The following is a 26,973-nucleotide window of genomic DNA, read 5'->3' on the forward strand; positions in this document are numbered from 1 at the left end:
AAATTTGAGAGATTATCCAAGAAATGTTGTTGTGACTTTATGCACCAACTCATGTTGTAGGAGAGGTTACAGCCTCCTGAGACTTCTGATTTGCAGGTCAGTGCCAGTGAGCAAGAGATGCTCCATTCTTTTGCCGAAAATCTTTAAGCTTATCCAGGTCTTACCTGCCTATAACTCAAGGAAAGATAACTCTGATCTAACAAAAGGCCCCCACATCTTTTTTCCTACCTACAATTGACAGAAAAATCCCTCTAGTCAGTCACACCTATAGAAATAATTAGACACATACACACAAATTTCACCTCAGCATGCAGTCCCAGATGCTCTGTGCCGGATACATCCTTAGTCCAGCATTCCCATCTCATCACATATGTCTTCCACACATTCACACAGTCCAAAAAACACTGTGTTACCTATACCAGAGTACTGGTGTTGGCAAACATGCCCCTTGAGTGCTGATAGTGTGGGAAAGAGGGATTTGCTGGATGTCCTGGAGAGTGACTAATATAGGAAATGGGCATTGTCATGTAAGCTGCTTTAAATCCAGTCAGATTTCAACAAACTTTTCTCCTGGTCACTGGCATTTTGGTCATTAAAAGATGTCAGTGGGTAATACAGGGACAAGGTTAGAAAGATGATTCATGGGATCTGATGTAATACCCAGCATCAGGCACTGCTCTGTGCATGAAGGCCTTTTCCAAGGAAGGCTCTGGCACTGGAGCACCCACATTTTGGGCATCTGAGCCCAAGCCTGGAGCCCAAACCCAGTCCAAGCCAGGGTGCTGGGTTTCCAAGTGGTGCCCAACAACACAGTGGTTATAGGTCGTGGCCTAGGAGGGGACAGGAGGGCCTTGGCAGCTCAGAGCAGAGTTCAGAAGACCTCACACAAAGAGCAAGGCCTGGGAGGAGCAAAGATGGCTGAGAAGCCTCACCCAGGTTGGGAGAGCTAGGGGTTTGCTCCCCTCAGGCTGAGGCAGGAGCCTCTCACATTTCAGTTTGTGCCCATTGTCCTGTCACTGGACACCACTGGAAAAAGCCTGGTTTTCTCTTCTCTACATCCTTTGTTCATGTATTTATACATTGTGAGATCCTCTCCAAGTCTTTTCTTTTCAAAGCTGAACAGTCCATCTCTCAGCCTTTCCTCATTGCTGAGAATCTCCAGTCCCTTCATAATCTTTCTGGCCCTTAGTTGGATTCTCTCCAGTATGTCCATGTAGTCTCTTGTAATGGAGAGCCCAGAACTTGACCCAGCATTCCAGGTGTGGCCTCACCAGTGCTGAGTAGAGGGGATCACCTCCCTCAACCTTCTGTGACACTTCTTATGCAAACCGGATGACCATTCTCCTTCTTTGTGGAAAGGGCATGTTGCTGGCTCATGTTCAAGTTGGTTGTCCACCAGGACTCCCAGGTCCTTTTTTGCAAAGCTGCTTTCCACTTTCCAGCTGGTCAGTCCCCAGCATGTACTGTCGCCTGGGGATGTTCCTCCCCAGGTGAAGGACTCCATCCTTCATCTGCACTGTTGGACCCAGTATTGACCTCTGTTTTTTGACTAAGTAGTACCTATTTGTGCATATATATCAATAGTATAGAGAACACTTCAAGTTAAATGGTCCTGAGCAACTGCAGAATCAGAAAGACTTCGGGACTCCTCTGGGACTCTGAGGTAGAAGTGACAAGGAAGAGGGAGATAGACATTCACGTAGACATCAGTTCTTGAAGACAAGGGAACACATCTTTGAATGACAGTCAGTTCACATATTTGTACTAAAATATCTTCAAGCAGTATCTCCTCTAACTTTTGGTCATGTAAGTATGGATCTTTCAAGCAAACTACTGCACAGTTCTACCACACCCAAAAGGATGAAATCACATCCTTTCTGATCTAAAGATAACAGGAATTAAGCCACTCTTTGGTTAAAGTACTATCATGGTTTGCATTGTCTGAGTGCACTGATTACTGCAGGTGAATCAACAAAGGTGAATTCCCAATAGCTCTTCAAATTTACAACCAACCTGTTAGTCTTTATGTATTTGCTGAAGTTTTCAATATTTTACCATTTCTTAAACAGTCCTAAGAATCATCTGCAGGAACTGGTTCTGTGCAGATGGAGTAACAGGATCAACTTAACATCCACTTAGTTAAGTGAAAAGATGGCTGTGGTAATGAAGAGCTTGATTTACTGACGGAAACCAAAGTCAAACACTTTCCTTAGCATGTGTTAGAGATATTAAGGAGGTAACTTCCAAGAGAGAACATCTCTTTACCAAGGAACCTTGCAGACAGCAGAATGATAAAGTATTTACACAAGAGCTTGGAAGGTCTGGGTTATTCTACCCAACATACATTGACACAGAGGACAACACTTCATGAGGAGTCTGGAAACCTGTTATCATAAAGGGGTAAATGACACCGTCTCTGGTTGAGGAGAATGGGAATTTGCCTCAAAAGTCCAGAGCCCAACCAACCATAGGCACTGGTCAAGGGAAGGAAAGCAACTGACTGCCATGCACATATGGCATAAAAAGAGTTCTTGAAGATTACCTGTAGATAAAAAATATAACCCTTCAAAGGAGAACTCAGAAAACTGCAGGCAGTCTCATCCTACAGGGAAGGCTGGGAATGCTACCAGATTGCTCAGGGCATAAAAGAATTGCAGGACATACTTTCCCAACTAACTCTGTATCAGGTGTTTGAGGAGGTCCTCCTTTAGCAGAACACTTTTGTGTGCATATACAAATCCACAGTGTAGCTATGTGTACTGACATCTGCTCAGAGAAGGAGAAACTGTTCTTAGCATAGAATTGTAATCTGATTTTTTGTGCCTATCACAAGCATTGACATATAGCCACATTACTAGCACTTTATTAATATTTCAGTACTAGTATAAACCCAAATTTAGCATAATGTGATTATGGGCATGTGGGCTTTGTTTAATATCTTGGAGTGAACCATACCCTGAAAGGGGATTTGTATCAATCAAGACTCTGAAGGTTTACTGAAATCTAGCAAAATTGATGTCATATTACTGAACTTCTGTAAGACCTTTAACATACTCCCACATGACATCCTGATCTCCAGATTTGAGGGAGATGGATTTGAAGTGTGGACCATTCAGTGGATAAGGAATTGGCTTGAAGGCCACACCCAGAGAGTGGGTCAATGGCTTCATATCCAGGTGGAGGCCAGTGATGTGGTGTCCCTCAGGGGTCTGCCTTGAGACCGGTAATGTTTAATATCTTTATCAATGACATAGTGGGACTGAGTGCACCCTCAACAAGTTTGCAGATGACAACAATCTGAGTGGTGCAGTCGATACAACAGAAGGAAAGAATGCCATCCAAAGGGACCTGGACAAGCTTGAGAAGTGGGCCCACTAAACTGAATGAGGTTCAACAAGTCCAAGTGCAAGGTGCTGCATGTGGGCTGGGGCAATCCCAGACATGAGTACAGACTGGGAGAAGAACTCACTGAGACCTCTCCTGCAGAGAAGGACTTGGGAGTTCTGGTGAATGAAAAGCTTGACATATGCCAGCAGAGCGCTCTTGCAGCCCAGAAGCATCCTGGGCTGCATCAGAGGATGAGTGGCCAGCAGGAGAGGGAGGCGATTTTCCCCCTCTGCTCTGCCCTTGTGAGGCCCCACTTGGAGTCCTGCATTCAGGTCTGGGGCCCCCAGCACAAGAAGGATATGGGGCTGTTAGAACAGGTCCAGAGGAGGGCCACAAAGATGATCAAGGGGCTGGAGCACCTCTCCTATGAAGAAAGGCTGAGAGTTGGGGCTGTTCAGCCTAAAGAAGAGAAGGCTCTGGGGAGAGCTCATTGCAGCCTTTCTATACTTAAAGAGGGCTTATAATAAAGACACAAAGCAAATTTTTACTCAGACAGGTAATAATAGGACAAGGGCTACATGAAGATGGTGAAGGGACTAGAGGGGAAGACGCATGAGGAGCGGCTGAGGTCACTTGGCCTGTTCAGCCTCGAAAAGAGGCTGAAGGGAGATCTCATTGCAGTCTACAGCTTCCTCTCAAGGGGGAGTGGAGGGGCAGGCGCCGATCTATTCTCTAGTGACCTGCGATAGGACCCGCGGGAATGGTGTCAAGCTGATGCAGGGGAGGTTTAGGCTAGACATTAGGAAGAGTTTCTTCACTGAGATGGTGGTCGCACACTGGAACAGGCTCACCAGGGAAGTAGTCACTGCGCCAAGCCTGTCGGAGTTTAAGAAGTGTTTGGACTGTGCACTTAGTCACATGGTCTAAACTTTTGGGTAGACCTGTGTGGTGCCAGGAGTTGGACTTGATGATCCTTATGGGTCCCTTCCAACTCAGGATATTCTATGACTCTATGATTCTAAGGGGGAATGGTTTTAAACTAAAAGAGGGGAGTTTCAGATTAGATGTTAGAGGAAATTCTTTGCTCAGAGGGTGTTAAGGCATTGGAACAGGTTGTCCAGCGAAGTTGTGGATGCCTCATCACTGGAGGTGTTTGAGACCAAGTTGGATGAGGCCTTGGGCAACCTGATCTAGTGGATGGCATCTGTACTGGGTCTGGCTGGGATGGAGTTAACTTTCCCTGCAGCAGCCCATACTGTGTTGTGCACTGCACTTGTAGCTGGAACAGCATTGGTATCACACCAGTGTTGTGTCTGATGAGCAATGTTGGCACAGCATCAGGACTCCCTCCAACCCCTCAAGAGCCAGCAGGCTGGGGGTGGGCAAGAGGTGAGGAAGGAACATCACCAACCAAAGGGATATTCCCTACCATATAATGTCACACTCCGCAATAAAAGGTGCAAAAAGGAAAAAGAGGGGAGGGGTGGGCTCTCGTTGTGAAAACGTCTGTCCTCCCAAACAACGGCTACATGCGTTGAGGCCCTGCTTTGAGGACGTGGTCAACCATCGCTCGTTGGTGGGAAGTAGAGTAATTTCTTTCCTCTGTGCTTCCACACAGCCTTTTCTTGGTTTGTTTGTTGTTTTGTTTGTTTGTTTGTTTGTTTGTTTGTTTTTCCCTTTAGTTAAATTATTTTTTTCCTTTTCTTCTTCCCATCCTTTTCTGAGGAGGGGGATTGAGAGAGCAGTTGTGGTGGAGTTCAGCAGTCTAGCAAGGTAAAACCACCACATGGCAGAGGGGTTGGAACTGGGTGATCCTTAAGGTCCCTTCCAACCCAAACCATTCTATGATTCTACGAAAATTCTCCAAGATCTTGTATATGGAGGTGTAGCTCTCATGCTGAGAACACTTTGCATACTGAGTTCAGCTAAAGCGTATGTATTTCACATTAAATAGATCTACCTTCACCATAAAGCAGCCACTATAGATGATGCCAGGTGTGTCTGCTTACTCTTCTGTCAGCTGCACCATAATACAAAGATAATCCTTGTAGCTTAGACCAACAGGGGTGCAGGGGCCTGACAGTATTCAGCATTAAACAATGCAGTGCTTTGCAAACTAAATATCAAGATTATTCTAACAACCCCTCTAGAAGAACAAGCATTTTAAATTGTTAGAATAAGAAAATATTTTTGCAAGTGTCATGATGCAAAAGGAAAAATGCAAAAGTTGCCTGTCAGTCATGAACTTTCTGTCAATCCTGTTTCCATCTCTGCAGGGCTAGACTCTGCTGTGACCAGAAGCAAACCACAGCACAGTCAAAAGAGAAGAGGCAACCTGAAAGCCATCTCTGGATACAGACTGTCCTGCACAGCAATGTGATGTGGGCAAGGCACCGGCGTGCTGACATTTTCCGTGGGGGAGAGGATTCAGGCGTACTGAAAATAGATCCCTCTTGAGATGGAGATCAGGCAGCTGCCTCACTTTCTGCCAGCCCTTAAGATATGTTATTTTCTTCTCCTGAGCCCTGTGGTTGCTGAGAGACAAAGAGTGAGAAGATGCTTTTTAGATGGGCAACTAGACTGGAGTGAGGATGTGGAAGAACCTACAGACTGCCAAACGCTGGCTACTGAGAACTTCTCTTCCATTCCCATTCAGTGCAGTTCAGCTTACAAGCTGGAAACATGCAAATGTACCTGTATGGTAGGTACATATGTAAAATTTTAATTTCTAAATTAAAACAGTGCAGTATCACAAGCTTCAACTATTTACAGCTTTTTTTAGCTGCATTGACTTTAACCTTATTGAGTCAGTCTCACTTGACTCCTCTTTCCCACCAACTTTCCCCACGTGCTTATTTCACAAAGACAGAAGATCACTGGCTTCCTGAGGATTTTTTTCCCCTGCAAAACATATTCAATTGAGAGGAATTCAAGAAGCCCACTCATGATGACACAAAATTCGACTTCACCAAATTTTTGAATGACACTAAGTTAGACAGAGTAGATGATATGACAAATGACAGAGCTTCATTCCAAAGGGACATTATGAAACTTTAAGAAACAACATTAAGACTGGATCAACAAAAACCTTATGAAGATTGTTGCGGAATAGTACAAAGCTCACATCTGGGAAAAGAATAAGCCCCAGGTGTCAGTACAGGCTGGGAACTGACTAGTTCAGCAGAAGCCTTGCCAAAAAGGACTTGGAAGTTATGGTGGATGCCCAGAAGAATAATGAATGCTCTCGCTGCAAACATGACAAAGTACTGGATGATGTTAAAAGCATGTTCAGCTGATTGTAGGAAACCATTAACCCTCTTGCTTGGTACTGGTGGGTTGTCATCTGAAATGGTTTGTCCACTTCTGGGCTCTCCTGTTCAAAAAGGTTGTGCACTAACGGGAGAAGGTGCAGCAGAAGGCTACCAAGATGATCTAGAAAACTAGTCCTATGAGGAGATTTTGAGTGTATTTAATCTGAGGAAAAAAGGTCTAAGTTTCATGAGGGGCAGTTACAAGTACAATGTTCCAAACTTTTCTCATTAGTAGCAGACAATGTAACAAGGGATGATGACCACATATCACATCTGGAGAGGCTCCAGTAAGTCATTAGGAAAATTCTTCACTATTAGGTAATGCCGTAATGGCACAGGCTACCCAAGAGAGGTGGCTGAGCCTCTGTCCCTAAGGCGTGGCTAATCAAAGCCATGACTAACCTGACTGATATCAGCAAGACATCTTGAATTGGGAGACTGAATAAAAGCCCTCCAAATGTCCCTTTACAAAATATTTCTGTGGCTGTAATGTAGAGGTTCCCTCTGTTTATCCAATCTTTACCTCTTTATCCAAGTGAACAACAGCTGAAAGCTGGGCAGATATCTGCAGCTTCATGTCTTGTCATGAAGATTTTCCTTGAGGTCTGAAAAACAACCTCAGCTCTTCGTCAACATCAGCTCTTCTGGAGTCAACTATTGGGCATGAATCTTTCATCTCTCTGCACTGTTGGAAGCAGTTAATTCCATTCAGCTTGTCAAAGAAGACCCCTCCAGAACACTGATTTGAGAAAACCACTTCTCCGTTATGTTGTTTGCAAATGTCCTCAGCAACAGTAGGTTTTGGTAGCTTTCAGTCCCTGTATAACAGTGTAATATGCGGGGAGAATCAGACAACTGTGGAGTTCACTGGAGCAGCAAAGTGCATCACATCACATCAGAGAAGTTTCAGCAGGTGAGGAGCAGCAGGGCAGGTAGAGTACAGGAGAGTTCTCTTGCAACCACAGGCTTGATACTTTCAACATGGTGGCTGTGTGCTACCTAAGGTAAGAATTTCCTAAGCCCTCTTACAGGAATTTAGGGATCTGGGACAAAACTTCTTCATTCTGAGTCACAACATACCACATGACAAAAAGGTTGTGTATGGTATAATGAACAGCAGCTAAGATCACCACTGTGTGCTGTTTCTGACCATAACATAACGTTGAGGGAAATAACACTACACAAATGGTTGTTCTAGGTGAGATCAAAGGATTGTGTAGTGTGTCACACCTGAGATCTTTCTCACCATCCCTATGGTGAATACGTCTAAAGCACAAGACACCTCAAGCTGGTGAAACATGTCATGTGACTAGAACAAAAACAAGGTACACATGGGAAACCTTGTATGTGAAAAATGTATATTCTGTGTCACTGCCAATAATGAGAGACAGAAGCACAAGCAGGGTCCTGCTATCCCTTTATGAAGCCTAAGAAGCCTTTAACCATCTCAGCTTTCAGTAACTTACATGTCCCCACACGCAAAGCCTGTAATGCTCACAGGATAGAGCAGACATTCCCTTCAACAGGGATGCTCTTATACTCCCTGCTATTGAGCCCTGAAAGGCTGGAGAGATCTCAGAGCTGCTCAGCTTCTGCTCAGGTAGGAAGCTTCCTCTTCTGGGTCAATGATCCTGGGCCTGGAGAGCAGGCTTAGGTGTCTTCTCGGAGAGCTGTGTCTCCTGTGCCTGTGGACAGGTCACTTCAGCTACTCCTCTTCAAGTGATTGGTAGCCCTGATGTCCTAACCAGGAGGGACCAGGAATGCCTGTGTGGATGTGCTACTCCTGTGACAGACCATGGCCCTGCATGCACTGGTGCAGCTGGGAGAGGCACAGTGCCTATGTGCCTGTCCCACCCTGAGCATGGGCAAGGGAAAGGCTGGCACACAACGCTGTGAGTGCTGTGTGAAGGAAATCCCATCAATGACAGGTTGTGGTCAGGGGAGTGAGGGGGAGAGGAATGAGAGAGAGTGATGGGTGGAAAATGGCAGTGTAAGAGATGAGAATGCAGAAAGAAGCAAAAATGTGAGGTTGGAGATCTGATGAGGAAAAAAAGACTTTGCAGGGAAAGAAAAAGAAAAAAAAAAAGAAAAGAAAAAAAGAGAGAGATGTTTGGGAATATGAAAGGCATTCTTACTGAATCTGGGAGGACCTGATAGTAGTGTTTGTGGAACAGCTTCATCCAATTTGTGTGGCTTGGGCTGCCTTTTCAAGAACAAATCGTGGCCTTCTCTCAGGAATCTTGATGTGCCTGTAGTTACCACCAGAGCTACAGAATTCACAGCAGCGACAAGTCCCTTCTGAAGTGTGGCTGCCTTCTGCACAATAGCAGACTGGCCACACATAGCTCTAAAATTCCAAACTGACTCAGAGTATTGGATTTTATGAGGTACGGCAGGGGCTTCTCTCCCAAAGAACACTTCTCCTGCAGAAGTCAATGAAGGTAGAAGTAGGAGGAGATGAAGGTATCATGAGAGAATAGCAGAAGGTACATGTGTGGCAACACAAGAATTACAAGCTGCTGAGTATCCAGCTCAGTCTGATTTTAGCAAACCTGCACACTGAAGAATCACAAAAGGAAGAACTAGTATTCCATTGTTAGCAAGTTCTGTTAGAGTCCCCAGATATAACTATACATTTATATCACAGAATCATGGAATTGTAGGGGTTGGAAGGGACCTCAAGAGATCATGAGGTCCAACCCCCCTGCCAAAGCAGGCTCCCTAGAGCAGGCTGCCCAGGTAGGCGTCCAGATGGGCCTTGAGTATCTCCAGAGAAGGAGACCCCACAACCTCCCTGGGCAGCCTGTTCCAGTGATCCATCACCCTCACCGTGAAGAAGTTCTTTCGCATGTTGGTGCGGAACTTCCTGTTTTCCATTTTGTGGTCATTGCCCCTTGTTCTATCCCTACAAACCACTGAAAGAGGTTGGCCAAATCCCTCCAATGCTTACTTAGCAGTAGTGTACCATTTTTACTAATTTGTTTACTCTTTCCAAAATATGCAATAATAGTGATTACTGTGAAGTATTATAATGCATAGCCTGGTATAAAGTACATTTACTCAAATGCACTGTAATTCAATAGCAGAAAATTAGACTAAAACTGGGCTCACAGAGTGGGGTCCATGTGGATGAGTGCACGTGATAGGATTCCTCTTCTACCTGTAACCGTATGAAAGTGAGTGATGACTAGATCTGAGCTAGTCTCATGGGCCACAGTATGCTTTTCTTTCACTTCCTTCCTTCCTTCCCTTTCCCTAGGTCTTCAGAGAATCTTATTTCTAAATAACTTGTTTTGTTGGCTGCTATACAGAAGCCTCAGCCCATTTGAGAGGATGTGAAACAGCAGTTGTGTGTCCATCTCCCGTCTGATAACGAGTGTCTCTGTAAGGCTTGATCAGCCATGGGAAAACCAGAGCAGAAAGATGGCATCATGCAGAAGCAGTCCCATAAAATTAAGAATAAATAGACAGCCATATCACCTTAGGGCAGCGTTCTGTCTGGCGTTCTGAGAATGAGTGTATATAGGATGACTGGTGAAAATCCAATTTCATGTTTTCCAATGTACTTATAATTTTATGTAAACATATCATCTTCCCACCTGGCTGTTCCTTTCCCAGATTGAAACATCATAGTCTGGACAGCCTGTCTCCAGTGCTCCCATCAATTTTATCATCTTTCTAATTGCACAGGCCAGAACTGTGGATAGTGTCAACTGTAGTTTATGGGCCCAGTACAACAATTTCTGTTTTGTTCTCAATTGATCCTAATCATTCCTAACATTGTTTGTCTTTTGTGGCCAGTATTAAGCACCAACTTGATGTTTGGAGACAATGATTCACCATCTGGTAGCATGCTTATCTCCTAACCCTGGTACTCCTTTCAGAGATTTTTATAGGGTTTGGTCTATGCACAGCTCAAAGACAACGTATGGACAGAGATGTTGATGTTTGGTTTCAGCTGCATAAAAGGTTTTTATAACTGATGACTATACAGCCTGGCTTACAAGGCTAATGTAGATGTGGCTTTCAGTAAAATGACAGTGAGTGAGACTGGAGTGGCACAAACCAGCTAACAGAGCAGTGGAGAGACAGGTAAAATCTGTTATTTGAAGATGAGCAGCTCTTGACTATCAGAGTTGCGGCATTATTCATACTTCTCGTGTTCCCAGCAAACATTAGTGGAACAGATCTGGGCAGTGGGTGCTGGCCGAGGAGGTGACATTCAGGATGACCTTTCTATCAACCACCTAAGCAGCTGAGGGGCTCTTGTTACAGAGCAGGGGAGTGGGGTGGGCAGGCTAGGAGACCTCTGGGTAAGACAGAGAAAAAAGAGAGCAAGTGGCAAAAGGGGGAGGGAAGGAAAATCAGGATTAGGTGCATAATATTAGCACTAGGAACAACTGTATCCTAAAAAAAGAGAGCAATGAAGTGATATCTTCCTATGCTGACACTCATCTGTGACAGATGAACAAGTCCCACTTCTGGGCAGGTTTCAGTGCTCTAAGTGGAAATATACTAGTACTGGAATTTATATAATCCTGTTCCCTTTAAACATTAGACTCTTCAAGGCTGGGACACACCATAGGACCTTCTGACTGCCAGAGTCACTGCAGGGCAGTTACCAATAGGATACACAGAAAAAATTTCTAGCGGTGTTTTCTGTACTAACTTATTCTGTTGCAGAAAAGTTCTTTTTGTTTCCCCAGGAAATTTGTCAACAGCCTCATATTTTATCCATGGATAGTCAGCCTAAATATTTTTAATTGCTTTCTACATCCATCTGAGATGCAGAGGGAAGCGTACAAGTCCCTGCTCCCTCTGAAGACCAAACCAGACCAGCTCCAGCAGCAGATGGTGACGGTGACATGCCATCACATAGCCAGCAGCCAGGGTGTCAGGGTAGTGGTGCCCTGTGTGGAAGACCAGCACTTGGGGGGGTCTAACTGTGCTTACATTCCCTGTCCTGTGGAGATTACCTGCCCATCCCACTAAAGTCTTTTAGGGACAGATCTTTCTCTCCAAGTGGATTGTCACAAGGTACTTGAAAAGGTTTGAGTTCATCCCAAAGGAGAACTGAACACTGAGCCCAAAGGAAAAGAGAAAATTACTTTGCATCTCAAGGAGGACTGTGGCCTGAAAAAATATACCCCAAATCTGCTTCATCTCAAGGTGCAGTGCCAACTTCAGTCAGTTACTGCTTTGTCAAGCAATACGGGTGTATGTTGCCTTGCTTCCAAATAAGTCTTTCAGGTCCCTCAAAGTGCCTGCTTCTCCCTGAGATGTCTTTCCAGATAGTCTTCTTGGTTGTAGGGTCTAAGAGCAGAGCCATCCCAAAACCCTGCACTGCTCTCTGTCTCATGTATTTGCTAAGCCTGGATTTTGCCCCTTAGTGCCCTGATTCAAAACTCTCAACATGTACTAAATTGTATTTCTCCAAGCAGTACTGTGCTACTTCAGGGAACTTCTGGAATGGTGTGGCAGTGGTGTCTGCTCTGCTGGAGGTGTAAGAGTATTGTCATGAAACCCAAACAGCAAGGCTCAGGTGCTAGTTGATTTCCTCCTCTCCTGGGGCTCCTGACAGTGTGAAGCTGAATGTGGCTTTACTGATGAACAGTGTCCGTAGAGAAATGTTTTCAGCAATTTGTTCTGCTATAACTGGAATACTGCTGTTGTGCTCAGTAGATTTCCTGCAGTCCAGCTCTATAGAACCCCATCAGCTGCATTTATTTTAACCTTTTCTCTGAGAGATCTTTCTTTATGGCTGTGACCAATATTTTTCTCAAGACCTTTGTACAAGCCCTTACCAGGTGACAAGCAGCCTGACTCCACAAATAGAGTGTCAATGCAAAATGACCCTTATCCTCTATAAAGCAGTGAGCAATTCATTTTCCATTTCGCTCACATCAGTGTCCCACTTTGATCCTGAAAATCCAGCCGGCTTTATAGCAGAGGCTGTCAGTCCTTTCCCTGTTATGTACCTACACCCACCTTCCTGGCATTCCTCAGAGCTGCTCAGCCTCTGCTCCCATCTCCTCTTCCACCTCTGGGATTGTTGTTTTTTTCTTGACATATTCTGCAATTGCCAAAAAAAAAAAAAAAAGAGAACTACCAAACAACCAGCCAAACAACAACAATTTAAAAAAAAAAAAAACATATGCACAGGTGGTAGCCACAAGCTGGGTTCACACAGTGACCTGTGAGGTGGACCATTGTACTAGGAGCAGCACAAAAACTTGGGCCGCTTGGGCCCCATACGCTTATCCCCTAAAGAGAAAAGCAGATCCTGGGACCTTCCCTGCCTGGGGAGCAGGCCAGTAGTGGCCAAGGGCCGGTGGTGTTTGGGGGCTTCCAGACTCCATCTGGGAACAGTGGTCACTGTAGTCTTTAACCCTCTGGAAACACTTGGCTTTTCACTGTATTCTCCCCATGTAGCCTGTGCTCCTAAGTTTGGGAAGTGCTGACTGCACTGCAGTATGGTATATGGGCATGAGTGATGAGCTTGGATGTGCCATGAGCAGTCACAATAAAATAACATACTGCTTTGCCTGAAACAACAAATACAATTAAATAATTTCTTCAAAACTAAAGTTAGTCTTTACAAAGCTCTTTTGATGTGGACTTCAAGTTAGATGGACATGTGCAGATTATGATTGTAGTATTTACCAAGTTTTTCCACAGATTTCTTCTGACTCTTCCCTAAAGCTGATGTTGATGATGACATTTCTTCTAGTCCTCATATACTCTACTTTCTTCTCACTCATCCCTCTTTCTTCACACACATCCAGCTCTGTCTCTTCCTGCCAGACTCCTGCCTGCAATCCCCAGCACAATTCTGAACCCACTTCAGTACTCTTACTACCTCTCTGTCTTGTTTTCCAAGTTATTCATTTGTTCTGAAACAAGAGCTGCATGAAGGCACATTTAGCCACTCACATCACAATGCACTGGGGTCCCAACTTCGTATTAGATCTGAGTATGTTCATGGGCTGCTCTTGCTCCATATGGCTGAGAGAGGGGAGGTGAATTTCTGCAATGCTGCTGGCCCTGCAGGAAGCTTGGAACAAGCCCTGGCTCTGCCTTCCTCGCCTAGAGAAGGGGTTCATGGACTGGGGTCATCTTGATGATCAGCAAATATGAGCTTTCAGGTCCACAGGCTTTGCTTCCATTTGTTGATGTCCAAGAGAAGGGATGCCCCCACCCACCCCCAACAGACCACTGAAGTACTTGTGCAGCTGCCATGTTCCCGATGGGACAGCGTGTCCCAGGAGGGCAGAGTGAGCACCCAGACACTGGTTTCACTCACTGTCATTCCGCTGGCTTCAGAGGGGCCACTCTTGATTTATACTCTTACAAGTGAGAGCACACGCAGTTTCTGATTTTTCACATTTCAGCTGACAAAGGAGCTGTGCCGGAGCAGGCCTTTCTGGGATAAGAATAGCATCTGCCATCTTAGGACACAGCACAGTTGTCCAGCACCTACACGGCAACGCATTGCAGTGAGATATAGAAGGCAAGCTACCCGCTGAGGAATGTCTTCAAGTGCTATTAGTGGAAGCGTATCATCTACACAAGCAGGCATGGCTCCACGCAGGATTCTTGCAAGAGGTGGCTATTTTTAGCTTTTGACACTGCTGATGAAGGGAGACAAATGACAAAGTGATCCTTCTGGCACTGGCAACCTCCAGAGCTCTCTGAGCAAGCCCCTTCTGGGAATGACTCTTGTCAAGGCTGCAGGGCCTGAGAGTGCAGGAGAGGGGGGCCAGGAGGGAGCTGTGAATTTGCTGGGGACATGAGGCTGAGCCTCGGTCCCACCAGCACTTCCCAGCTGCACTTACGGCAAGCTCTCCCTGAGGGCGGGAACCTGTCCCTGAACTTAGGACATTCTGCTGCCTGCTGTATTTTCAACCACATCCCTGAGCTCTAGGGAGAGAACAGGGGGGCATGGAACTTCATGAAAGTGAAACACTAATTCTTTGCCGCCAGGAGGATATTCATCTCTTGTCTGCTGAAGCTGTCTGTTTCTGAGTGGTTCTTTGGTATTATGGATGTTTGAGGCCTCTTTTCCTCTTCCCTCCTATTGCAAATTCCCTCCCCAACTTACTCACCTTCATTTAACATCTTCTTTGTTCTACTGGTATATAATTCTTTCATTCTTAATTATTTTCATGCCACATTTTTCTTTGTTTTATTTTCAGTGCTTTATGAAAATCAGATCTGCACGTGGACCTGTCTGGGGAAAAAACACCCCCAGAGAAAAGTTTTCTGTCTTCATGAGCTGGCCAAGTCCATCTCCCTCAGGAACTCACATTCAGCTGGACTGATGCACAGCAGCAGTGTTAGCTGTCAGGAAAAAGTGGTCAGGGGAGGGAATGTGTGTTAGGTAGTTTATAAAGTGCTTCCACTAAATGCATTCCCACACCCATAGGGGATGGATCTGATGCTCACTCTTGCCCCTTGTCACAGTCACAGTTTCCTGACCCCATTCTCAGGTATGTCTTGTACTTCTACGGGTGAAGACTCGAGTTGATTCATCTGACAGATGAGAGGCACAACCATTCATTCACAGGTAAATTATTTTTCCAGTAGCCTAACCAGCTAAGCTGACTCCTCCTATAACTCACAGCAGTCTGGCTTTGCCAAGTACAACCATGCAAGCATAACCTCTCCCCAGCCTATCACAAGAAAGTGCAATTGTGTGTGTGGTGTGAACAGCCCGTCCTGGACTGCTAACCTAAAAATCGGGTTGGCGATAAAGAAAAAGGCTTCATCCCTGTCATGGTGCCATAGGATGAAGCTCAGGTTCCTACAGCGTAGCGTCACCAGGTGGAGACTCAACCAGGAACCCAAACAACTGGTTGAAACTATCTCCCTGTTGGGATAGGGTGGCAGGCTGAGTGGTAGGGATGTCGGACACAGCTTTGTGTGCTTCTTGGAGGCTCTCCAGTAGTGATGTATTCCCATTTGTGTTGGTCTGAACCATCACAGCTCAGCATGGGTCAAGCTTCCATGCAGTAACTTGAGCTGTGAAGTTTTCTGACTGTGGCTGCACATTACTTTCAATCTGTTTTGTTTTTATTGCATGAAGTTGACATTATACAAAGCTGACCACAGACTTTCCATACAGCCACATTGCCACCAGCCGGCCATGACTGTGCTTGTGCTCCCAGGTCCGTCAGCTCCAACCTAGCCAGACCAGATCTACAAGCATGTCATTTTATGCCAGTGCAGGCACCAGTGTCCAGATACGATCAGCCTGGTGACTCAAGGCTGCCAAGTGGAAAGCCAGTGTCTCCCAGTTGCCATTCTGCAAAACCTGTAGTGAGTCAGAGCCAAAGCATTAAACCAAAATAAAGTTAATCCCACTTTTTGAACTGGGAGAGAGCTCCATTGCTGGCAGAAAGCAGCTGGTGGGGCAAGGATAGTGCTAAAACTAAAGCCACATCTCCACGTCCCCAAGGACTGCAAGGGATGCTGTGCTCTGCCTAATGTGCTCTGCCCACTGTGCTTGAGCAGATAGCAAAGGGTCTCAGGAGATTATGGACTATGTAGCTGGGGCAAGAACAATCAGCAAATTTGGAACCAAAGGGAGAAAAGAAGGCTGAGAGACTTACAAGACATATCCAAGCTGATACTGAGATACATTGGAATGATTAATGACAGCCCCTTGATTAGGGTTGCTAGACTGTGCAAAGAGTCAGCAATTTCCCATTGGTTTTGCACAGCTACTCCTAAGCAAATTACAGCTGTTCTACTATAGCTCTGTGAAGTTGGTTATTGTACTGTGTAGCCAGTCATTTGACACTGTGGGCTAGGTTAATCAACATGATGTAAGAACAAAAGCAGGACTTTGGTTTGCATCCTGCAACACTGCAGTGAGCAGCTGAGAACAAGATACAGGCTGTCTCCTGGGAAAGTTTTGCTTCCAGACAGCAGGAGCTGAAACATGAGTAATCCCCTGAGGGCTGAAAGAGTGACACGTCCAGATCTGTCCCATCTGGTGGGACAGATTCAGTCCTGATTCTCCAAAATCACAGACCCATAACAGTGGATGGTCACTGCCAACTGGAGGCCTGTCTTGAAAGGGTCATGATGCAGGGACAGTCTGGGAGGAAATGAATGGCTGGACTGACTGAGAAGTTTTATCAAAGTTACAGGTTTCTCAAACAAGCTGAAGATACTCACCCCATCATGAAGAAGACCAAGAAAGAACAAGCACTTCCTTTTTGAGGGAGCAGTGTGTGCGGATGTTATTGAGCACTGTGTGAGTCAGCACAGGCAGGCAGCAGGAACAACCACAGACTTGCAGCTAAAACACAAAGAGTAGATTTATTCTTGTTACCTCACCAACCGGGGGACCCCGAGCTACACCCGGGCAGAAGCACACAAATGGGGACAGAGGTACTGCTAAGCTCAGTCCATACTACAAGATCACTGGCCTGCTATTTACACCTGCTTTTATCAAGGGTTCAAGCAGGTGCAGTTTTTTCCACCATGTTGTGTTCTTCATTGTGCTTCTTTGATCTCTGTACCAAGGTCAGGAGATCAAGCTCATCCAATAGGGTGCCTCTGAGTCTACCAAACATCGATGTTATCTATACACAGATATGCTAATTGCCAAGCACACAGAGCACAAAGAGAAGTAGGTACAATTGATATGCTTTTCTACATTTCTACTCCCTAGACTTTACACATTCCCAGCTGCAAGGTCACTTGAGTGTATTTACAATCCTCCTCACCAGTCTTCCATTTTGATCCCATCCTCCTCGCTTATCTTCCACTTTTAACCCATTCCTCCCAACAAGCATACAAGTCAGTATCTCCTGAGGTTATCTCACGGGGGGAGGGAGGGTTGTTGGAACTAAATCCCTACCAAACAAACCCTTCTATGATTTTATGATACTGCGACTGGCATAATTGATTATGATGGTAGGGCCAACCATAGTCTTTGCTAAGGTGCATGGATGTAGTGGACAAGGAGGGACAAAAAACCTGGTTGTAAAAGTACACCTTGTACACGCTCATGAGTCAGGCCACTAAAGAACATCAAAACAAGAGTCAGGCCACTAAAGAACATCAAAACAACCAGCAGGTGGATCAGGCTGCTAAGATTGAAGTGGCTCAGCAAGATCTGGACTGGCAATGTAAGGATGATTTATTTATTGCTCAATGGGCCTAAGACACCTCAGGCCACCAAGGAAGAGATGCAACATATAGATGGGTTTGTGATAGAGGGGTGGACTTGACCATGGATGCTATTGCACAGGTTACTCATGATCGTGAAACGTGCTGCAATAAAGCAAGCACTTAAAGCCCCTGATATGGAGGATGATGTCTGAAATATAAATATGGGGAGGCCTGGCAGATTGATTATATCACACTCCGACAAACCTGACACATCAATCACCATGTGTAGACAATGGTGGAAATAACCACCAGATAGCTGAAGACATATTCTGTGCCCCATGCCTCTGCCTGGAATGCTATCCTGGGTCTTGAAAAGCAAGTCTTATGGTGACATGGCACCCCAGAAAGAATCTTCAGACAAAGGGACTCATTTCAGCTGTTCAGGACACTGGTTGGCAGAGTCCTTTGGGAGGCAGTTCTGAAGGGCAGAGGAGTCCAGGAAGGCTGGGCACTCCTCAGGAAGGAAATCTTAAAGGCTCAGGAGCGGTCTGTCCCCATGTTCCGAAAGACAAGTCAGGGCAGAATAAGACTGGCCTGGTTGAACAGAGTTGTAGCTAGAGCTTAGGAAAATAAAGAGGGTTTATGACCTTTGGGAAAGAGGGCAGGCCACTAAGGAGGTCTATAAGGATGTTGTAAGGCTGTGCAGGGACAAAATTAGAAAGGCCAAGAATACTTCTCCCAGCCCAGTGGCTCCCAGTGGCAAGTAACAAGCAGGAAAATAGGATGCAAAATGCAGAACAGAGATAAACCCTACGGAGTACAACAAGGTACAAAGCATGAGGAATTTTCTTTCCTCACAGTCTTGGCATTCCCAAAGACCTCCAACAGTAGGTTGGCGCTAGTGATTTGATTGTCAAGTGTACCCCATGAGAATATTTGAACAATAGCTGAAAACACCACAGGATAGGTGGTGGAAAAAAGTGACTATACTGCAGCTCAGGTGATCATGTGTGCAACTGTGTGCTGTACAACCTGCTACTGTGCTAGCAGCTCAGCTACAGTGCCAAGAATCATCACTCTGTGTAAATGGTAAATTCCAGAGCCACGAGCTGATAACATCCTGAACTGTACTTCTGCAAGGCCTTTCTTCTTCATACCTTCATCCAGAAGTCCCTCTTCTTAGCCAGGTCTCCACTCACCATAATTACTGCAAAGTACTGGATGACACATTTTGTGTCTTCCTGGCATTGGATTTTCCACTGTTGACAGCAAGCACAGAGCAAAGATTTATATGCCTGTTTTTTGTTGGAGATAAAGTTCAAAGTGACAGATCTACCTAAGTGGTTATGATTTACTGATTTGCATGATCTGTCAAAGAGAAAAAGAACTGTGTCAGAGAAGCAGTAGCAAAAAGTGCTGGTTCTCAGGGGAAATAGCAGTGGGTTCATAGCATATACATCATCAGGTTTGAAGCAACCATCTGAAATTCAGAAAGAAAGAGTTAACCTCAGTTAAGAAGCTCTTGATGTCCCTTGCATGTACACATATGCAAAAACAAATACAGAGAAGTAATAATATCTGTAATGCTGCTCTAATTCAGATTTTCCTTCCTGTTCAACAATGCAAAATAAGACATGGCTATTACAGGGGAGACACTGCTTCCAGCTGGGAACTCTACAATGCCAGCAAATTTAGAGGATGTAAATTTACTGTCCCGAAATTGCTGCAACCACACAACCAAAATTTGTGCTGGACCAGCCCATTCTACGTGTTATTGCTGCTTGTGAACTTCAGGTCACTGCTGCTCGTGGCTGTAATAACCAGGGGTACAACTGCTGGCCTGTCTACCTTTCAGCCTTCAAACCTCATGCTGCTCAAAGCCACAGAGACAGGATACTAACAGCACAAAATTCATCAACTGTAAATCCTTTGTTGGAACAGATTTGTTCCACTCCTGGTTGTTGCCATGCCTAATCAAACAAGAGTTCTCTCCCTACCAAATAGCTCTGCCTACTGGGCTCGTGTTGTTGCTGTCCTGCCTGTCACACACCCAAAGCCTGTGGATATGTCTGAGGACATGCAGGAAAACAAACGTACACAGATGGCAGCATTTTATCTGGGCCACTCTGAACCATGAAGGAGCTTGAAAATCCCATTGTCATTTCTCCAGGCAGCTTTTCACCTTGCCCAGTGAAGAAGAATTATTCAGTATTTATTCTTGTGCAAAAATAAGCTGAAACTACCAGGCTGCCTAAAAGATAAACTGAAATTACCATGTTGCGAATTACAGAGAATAGGAAGCACTTACACATACTCCAATTCTAAGCAATAGCAATCTTTCCCACAGGACACTCCAGAGGAAAAAAAAAACAAACAAAAAAACAAACTTAAATGGTATGAAAAAGCCAACCCCCAGGAAAGCAATATCCAAATCCTTCTATATAAGCCTGCTACAGCCTCTGCTCAGTCATGCTGTTGCTGGAGGCAGGAGGGTGAACCAATGGATGACGGCTTTATTCTTTATTTTCTTTCTTAAGAATCTGGTAGGGGCTACTGCCAAGATTTTGGCTGAGGTGGTGCTTTGTTCTGTTGCAGCTAATTTTACATAAGTTATCAGGACACATTTGTTAAGAGTTTTTGCAGGATTAAGAGTTTTTGCAGGATTAAGACTTGGAGGTTCCTCTAGGAAACTGTTTGCAGCCAGTGACAGTGATAATAATTTCACCGGCAAAGGGGAATTTCAAAGTAGCTGCAAGATCTGATACCAGTAAAGAAAGGAATTTAATAATGGATATGATGGTGTTAGATTAGAAAGGGTTAAAAATAGCAGTTGAGGAACTCTGTGACCAGCAAGGCAACAACCCAGCCTCTAACAGAGCACTGGTTTATTTTAAAAACCTGAATCAATAATAATTAATCAATGGATATCTTCATCACAGCATCCAGAGCAATTCCTTGCTCTAAAGGCTGTGCTAGTCCCAGCCAGAGGGCAGGTGCTGTGCAGGGCAGATTTCTTCCCAAGCCAGCCTAGTCCCTCCTGTATTCCTTGCCCTCCCTAGCAGACATCTGGGGCCCTCAGCAGGGCAGGGAGGAGGACCAGGAGGTATGCACTCACCATGCTATCCTCTGCCTCAATAGTTAGAGTTCCCATCCTTTGTAGCCATGACCTTCCCTTTGGTGTACTACACCTTGGAGTCAGCCACAAAGCAATAGGTTTTGGCATCAAATGGCTTCTGTGCTTCTATTCTCTCCTTCTGTGATTGTGTAGGTGTGGTGCAGCATCACCAAAAACCTCCATGCCAGTGTCTCTACTGATGGCTGCAGCTGAAAGACAGACCCTGCCATAGTGGTCCCCTGTGCAGCACTTGGAGTTGAGCAAAGTGGATCTGAACATCACATCAAGCAGAACCACCAACCCTCCTGAGCTGGGGTGCTCTGAGAGCAGTCACCTGAACACCCTTCCCATCTCTTGGATGTGTGCCATGAGGGATATAGGGAATATTTGTCTTTCAAAGGTGGAATGTACAAAAGCAATGAGGAAAAGATGCTGCTCCTCAAGACTCCAAGGAAAGGGATCGGTGCCCAAAGGAGCAGTTGATGTCCCTGGGGAAGTGTGCAAAGGGAGAGGATCTCTGAAGGATACATGTAGTATGACTGCAGTCTTGAAGCACGATTCTCTTCCTGTTCTCTCCATTCATGATTTCCCCCCCTGCCTTTTAATGTGAAGCCTGTCCTAGACCTCTGGTGGGCAGCCAGAGTGGGCAGGAGTGGACACACACGATGAACTATTAGAGCAGCTCATGCAGGTGTTTGAATGGGAGGAACTTGCCCACAGTGATTGCAATGAAAAAGCCAGTTCAACTGCACATAGCAGTCTGGGCAAGCTATCAGTTTTCATTCCTTAAACTCTCACCTTAATAATCAGTCAGCAGAAAGAAGAAAGGAACTGGCTGAAACCTCTGATCTCTGAAAAAGTGGAAGTTTAGACTTCAGCTAAGCTGCAGCCTCTCTGAAGGCCCAATTCCTCTCATGACAAGCAATCACTCCAGCTGAGGACCAGCAAAAAGTAAACTATAATTTTCTAATTTTAGTAATCCTGGAACCTAACTTTTATTTGTGGATTCTTTATTGGGAGCATGCTTTTCTGCCAATTACCACCACAGCTGACACTTCACTGTTATCACTTGCCTATATTCCAAAGAAACAATTGCCCAGAAGGGACCTGCCCCTCTGGACCTGCTGCTACTAACATGGGCACAGTTGCATAGCAGCAAGGGAACACAAAGCAGCTACCTATGGGGTGGAGGGCAAGGCCATGGGAAGGGAAAAAGGTGATGAGGATCCACGTATGATTGGTTATGGCAGTTCTTGTGGATTCTCGTCACTTCATGGGCCAGAGATGATGGGAGAAGAGGCCATGACTGAAGTATGATGTGACAAACCATGGCAAAATAGAGGCTAATCAAAGAACAATGCCCAAATCTAGCCAGGGATGGACATTTCTTGAATGCCAATCCCTGAATATGATACAGAAATTTAGCTTCCAATATTGTTTTGACTCCCTAGGAAGTTTACTACTCTAACTGCCAGAAGGAGCTGCAGAAGCCACATCACAGATCAGGACCCTAGACACAGCTGACTGCAGTTCCTGTTTTTAGGAACAATATTGGCAACGGGACACAGTGGCCACCAAAACGCTGTGCGCTAACTGTCTTTGCATGCTAGCTAGGACAGTGCTGCTCTGTTCAATCCCAAGTATGTGTGACCCAGAACAAAACTTTCATGTGAAATCTTGTGGCTGTAGGCTTGGCCATGCCTGGGGAAAGGCAGAGCTGAGCCTGAGGAGAAGCAGGCTGTGCAAGGTTATACCGAGGACTAGCAGCAAGCATGGCCAACACAGGCTCAGACGCCCCTCTACCCTCCCCAGCGCCCCCAGAGTAACGCTGTGCCAAAGGCTTCCAGGAACACACTACTAAACCATCGCTGAGTCCACCTTAGCCTACGTCTATGTCCTGAAAAGCATCAGAAATTGCAATGGCAATCAGCATGGAGAAAAAATTAAATGTAAAGAAATTCTACGTATCTGCAGGAGAAATTGGGGCTCAGGAAGGACCCTGAGCTGAGCTCTCCTGTCTTGAGGAAGACCACCATGACAAGCAGGCAGCAAAGCCAGGTTTCTGCTAGCTTACTGTCTTTCTGGCCCAACAGTGTTCCTGCATAGCAGCACATTTCCAAGAGACAAAATCCCCAGATCTCCCAGAGCCTGGCTTCTGGCAGAGAGAGTATGACCCCTCTTTGGGCCAGGATGGGCTTTGAATGGAGGTCATCCAATCCCAAGGCAAATGCTGGGTTTTGTTGGTACAAAGCGGACAGGCAGTGGCTGCACAGTGAGTGAAGAGGGAATCCAGCGCATGAAGCAGAGCAGGTGAGGACACCAGTTGGCAGGAGCTGCATATGACCAGAAGGGTTCCTCTGCCCAGAGTCATCTTCTGTCACTGTTCAGTGTCACTCACTCACCCTCCACACTGCATGCACACCTCATCCAAAGCTGCAGCACCAAACTCCCCTCACCAGACCAAAGCCCATGGGGCTTGTGTGAAGTCAGAAACTTAACACAAATAGCTCCTGCAACCAACCAGAGCACCACTTCCAGGCAGAACTCTCTGGGGCACTGACAGCTGTTTCTGAGACATCAAGGATATTACCTTGTCTTTCAGACTTGGTGTCTGGCCCTGTTTGCAATTGCTTGAGGAAAACTGACCCCATGGTTTCACGAGTGTCATCATCACTAGTGTTTTGACAAACATATTCTGTGCCCTTAATTTCATTTAAGGTGAGTTTAAGTTGACATTATAGTCACACATCTCATGAAACACAAATTCATAGAATCCCCCTAAGCCTGGAGGATGAGGGAAAAATTTTATAGCATGCATCCCCTGTGATCAGCCCTTTGAACTCAGCACAGAGAATGTATTGAGTGTCCACAAAAAGCTGAGACACATTAAACCAACTACCAGTTTTGGGCTTTGTCTTGATAGTAAATTGTCAATCCTGCTCCCAGGCATACTGGAAAGCAAGTAGACCAGACCCTACACGTCCAGGCAGAAAGAACCACTGTCCCTATTTTCTCTGACTAGTTCGGCTGCCCAGCTGGGAGCAGATAGTGCAGGAAAACAATTAGCAACAAGCAATAAACCACAGGAAGCCTCTGCTGTGAGACAGTCACTGTCATCCACACTGCACTGCACCAGGAGCATACTGGAAAGTTTAAAACCATTTGCAAGCAGCCATTGTTTCAAATGCTCTAAGTCAGGGCTGTCTGCAAGCTGTCATATTTCATGTTTGCCCCAGGACAGCAAGGGTTAGTAGCTAAAAAAGTCTGTATGAGTTACTTCCAGGTCTCTAAGTTGTTCTGTGAGCTGTATAACCAGGTACAACAGGTATTGCTATTAAATGCCCACTATTTGAAAAGGCCTCTCTTTTCATTTAGTCACACACTTATTTCTAGCAGTTCTTCGTCATTACATGAAAATATTTCACATAATAATAATTGCTATAAAATCTTACTAGGAGGCAGCCCGGAGGAAGGACTGAGATCTAAAAATGTGCCGATCACGACGCAGCAAAGCAGGAATGCCCACTGGCTCTAGGAATGCAGACGAATCTACACATTGAGATTTAGATTTTAGGCATTTAGATTTTTCTCACTCAAGAAATGAGTGTGCAAATCTTTTTATGTTTAGACTTATCTGTGCTTAGGAGCTTTTGAATGCTCAATGAGCTGTATAAGTAGGGATGACAGAACTTCATGTAAATTAAAATCACAAATTGCCATGATAGGTATTAAATATCTCTCTTGAAATGACAAGGGGAGTAAAATGAATGGGGCATCACAGGTCTTTCAGCCCAACCAAGGAAATTCCAAAATTTCAGCAAGCTGAGGAAAGACAACTGCTTTATTCCATGTGTTTGGAGTTCTCCAGAGAACAACTCATTTAGAAATACTTTGTATTTTACTCTGGCAAGGTGACTATTCTCATGCTACAGAGGAAATCACGCATGAATGATTTGTGTCATACAACAGAAGAGGTTGGGCCAAGCCCAAAGCAGGTTGTGGACATGTGGGTGTCAGATGCCAGAGTGAAATCCAGATTCCACTGGATCCATGTGAAGGTCCTTGCACAGTGCAGGGGCCTGTCAAGCACTGCAGAAGGACAATTTACTAACTTGTTTGCTTAAAAACAAAGAGTAAACAAAATAAATAAATCAATAGGGGATCTGCTTAGCCTGAGCTGAATGATGATCCTCAGCACTCAGCTCTTCACCGTTGGTCACAGTCTGTTGCTTGCATTTGGAAGCCCTGAGCTCAGCCTCTCTAATGGGTCTGGCCCTGGTTACTCCCAGCAAGACCTGAAATCAAACCCTTTCTAAGCCAACTGACATTTGCCACCTTCCCAGAAGTGAAGACAGCTCATGGTGAAGATGTTAAGAGTCAGTGAGAGGCAGCAGAAGGAAACCTGTCTGCAGCCTGGAAACTCCAGGACTTGGCTGGTGGATGCCTTGCTCCCAACAAAACATCAGGATTTTGGTCCTATTGCTGTAGAAGGATATTTTTTACTGTGCTCCCAGTGCCGGAGGACATCTCAGCCATTTCGCCTGAACCCCAGGACTGTGCAGGCCGTCTCCTACCTACAGATCCATTGCCTGTGACAGCCATTCATAGCTGCCATGCCTGCACTTGTGGTAGACCTTGCTGATGCTCAGGAAAACCTGAAGCTGAGCAGGCTGAGCACAATAAGAACAGGCCTTGGGCTTGTTGGTGCAAACACGGGGCATGGAGATCCACCAAATCTTCATTTAGGTGCCTGTAGATCAAGAGAGAGGGTTTAGCTACAAACCTTTGTTCAGAGCAAATCTTTAGCAGATATCTTCCAAACGTGAAAATGTGCAGTGGGCACATTGCACACGTATGTGGCCAAGAGCAGGCCAGCATGGACATTTTTCAGCAGGGGAAAATAGAACTGAAACCAAAATGCAGACCATGGAGTCAGTGCCAATACCAGACTGCCAAGCTGATTTCCCTGTCAAGCCCTTTACAGATTTGGTCCCTAAGACCACCTCATCGAACCCAGAGCACCAATCTGTGGCCCAGCATGGAGGACAAATCACCTGTTAATTGCCCAGCCCTCCCCCAGAGACCTCACAGTATCTCCACCGTTATCTTTCTCCAGGGACTCATCAGCTGGCTGAGGCTGAACCTGAGAGTCAAGGTTGGCAGCAAGGTGCACGCTGCTGTTGTCCCAGCAACTCGTGGAGAGACCCAGAAAGAGCTGGGGGGACCACAGCTTGCTGGAGTGTTCACCACTGTGCCTGCCCAGGCTGCTGGGTACTGCACCATGCTCCCACAAGCTATGGAAAATGAGAGGGATGAGGGTTCATATACACAACTTGGTGGATTACACCTAAAGCTCCACAGTTACAACATGAGGGCTCCCAGGTAACCCCAACCACAATGAAGAAATGCCTAAGTGCAGGCAGGCCATTTTAGAGGATGTGGACCCCAAGGGTGCTACACAGGCTGGGTATCACTTATTGCCGATATTTTTCTATAAAAGTAATGGATGCTTGTTTCTTGGCCTCACCAGAACTGGACTGGGAAAAGCAGCCTTTTTGTTTTATTTGTTGAGTGCCTGGATCTCATTCCTTAGCTCAGAGCTTTGGACCAGGGATCGTTGCTCCTTGTGTCTGGTGTGGTACTGCCTCTCCCCTTGACCATGCAGTCAGAGGCAGTACCAGTGCTCCACGAATGTGCCAACAATACACAGCCTGGGACAAGGGACTGCTGCCTCCCAACAAGATACAGGGAGATACAGGGTTGGTCCTTGTGAAGAAGCACCAAAACCATGCCACTGCAACTGGGACTGGGAGAGAAGTGGCTGAGAGCTCGTCTGCTTGGTGTGTGGGTGGCTGTGAAATGATGTCCCAGGAAAAGACGGGAATTAGGGTGAGTCCCAGGTCAACAATACCCTGCTTCAGCTTCTCTCAGGCAGAGGACAGTGAAATGCTTTCCTCTATTACCAAGACCTTCCCAGAACACTGCAGGAAGACCCCAGCACAAACATTTAGGTGTGTTGACTTGCAAACAGCCTCGAGGAGCAGCGGCTGCAGTTACATCTGGTGCTCCATGTCACCAACATCATTCACAGACAGA

At 45.7% G+C, this 26,973-nt stretch overlaps 1 long non-coding RNA gene across 12 annotated transcripts in view; it reads left to right on the plus strand.

The window, feature by feature from the left end:
• Nucleotides 1–26,973, plus strand: part of LOC125184268 (uncharacterized) — a 213,179-nt gene that overhangs the window by 180,511 nt on the left and 5,695 nt on the right. For 11 of the 12 annotated variants that reach the window (XR_010825908.1, XR_010825905.1, XR_010825903.1 and 8 more), the window contains one exon: nt 5,604–24,236. This is a non-coding gene — a long non-coding RNA (uncharacterized lncRNA). Of the gene's footprint in view, nt 1–5,603; nt 26,767–26,973 lie in introns of those variants that run through there. The other variant, XR_010825902.1, reaches the window with a different exon arrangement.

The sequence above is a fragment of the Anser cygnoides genome, chromosome 19 (assembly GCF_040182565.1).
Source record: "Anser cygnoides isolate HZ-2024a breed goose chromosome 19, Taihu_goose_T2T_genome, whole genome shotgun sequence".
Lineage (NCBI taxonomy): Eukaryota > Metazoa > Chordata > Aves > Anseriformes > Anatidae > Anser > Anser cygnoides.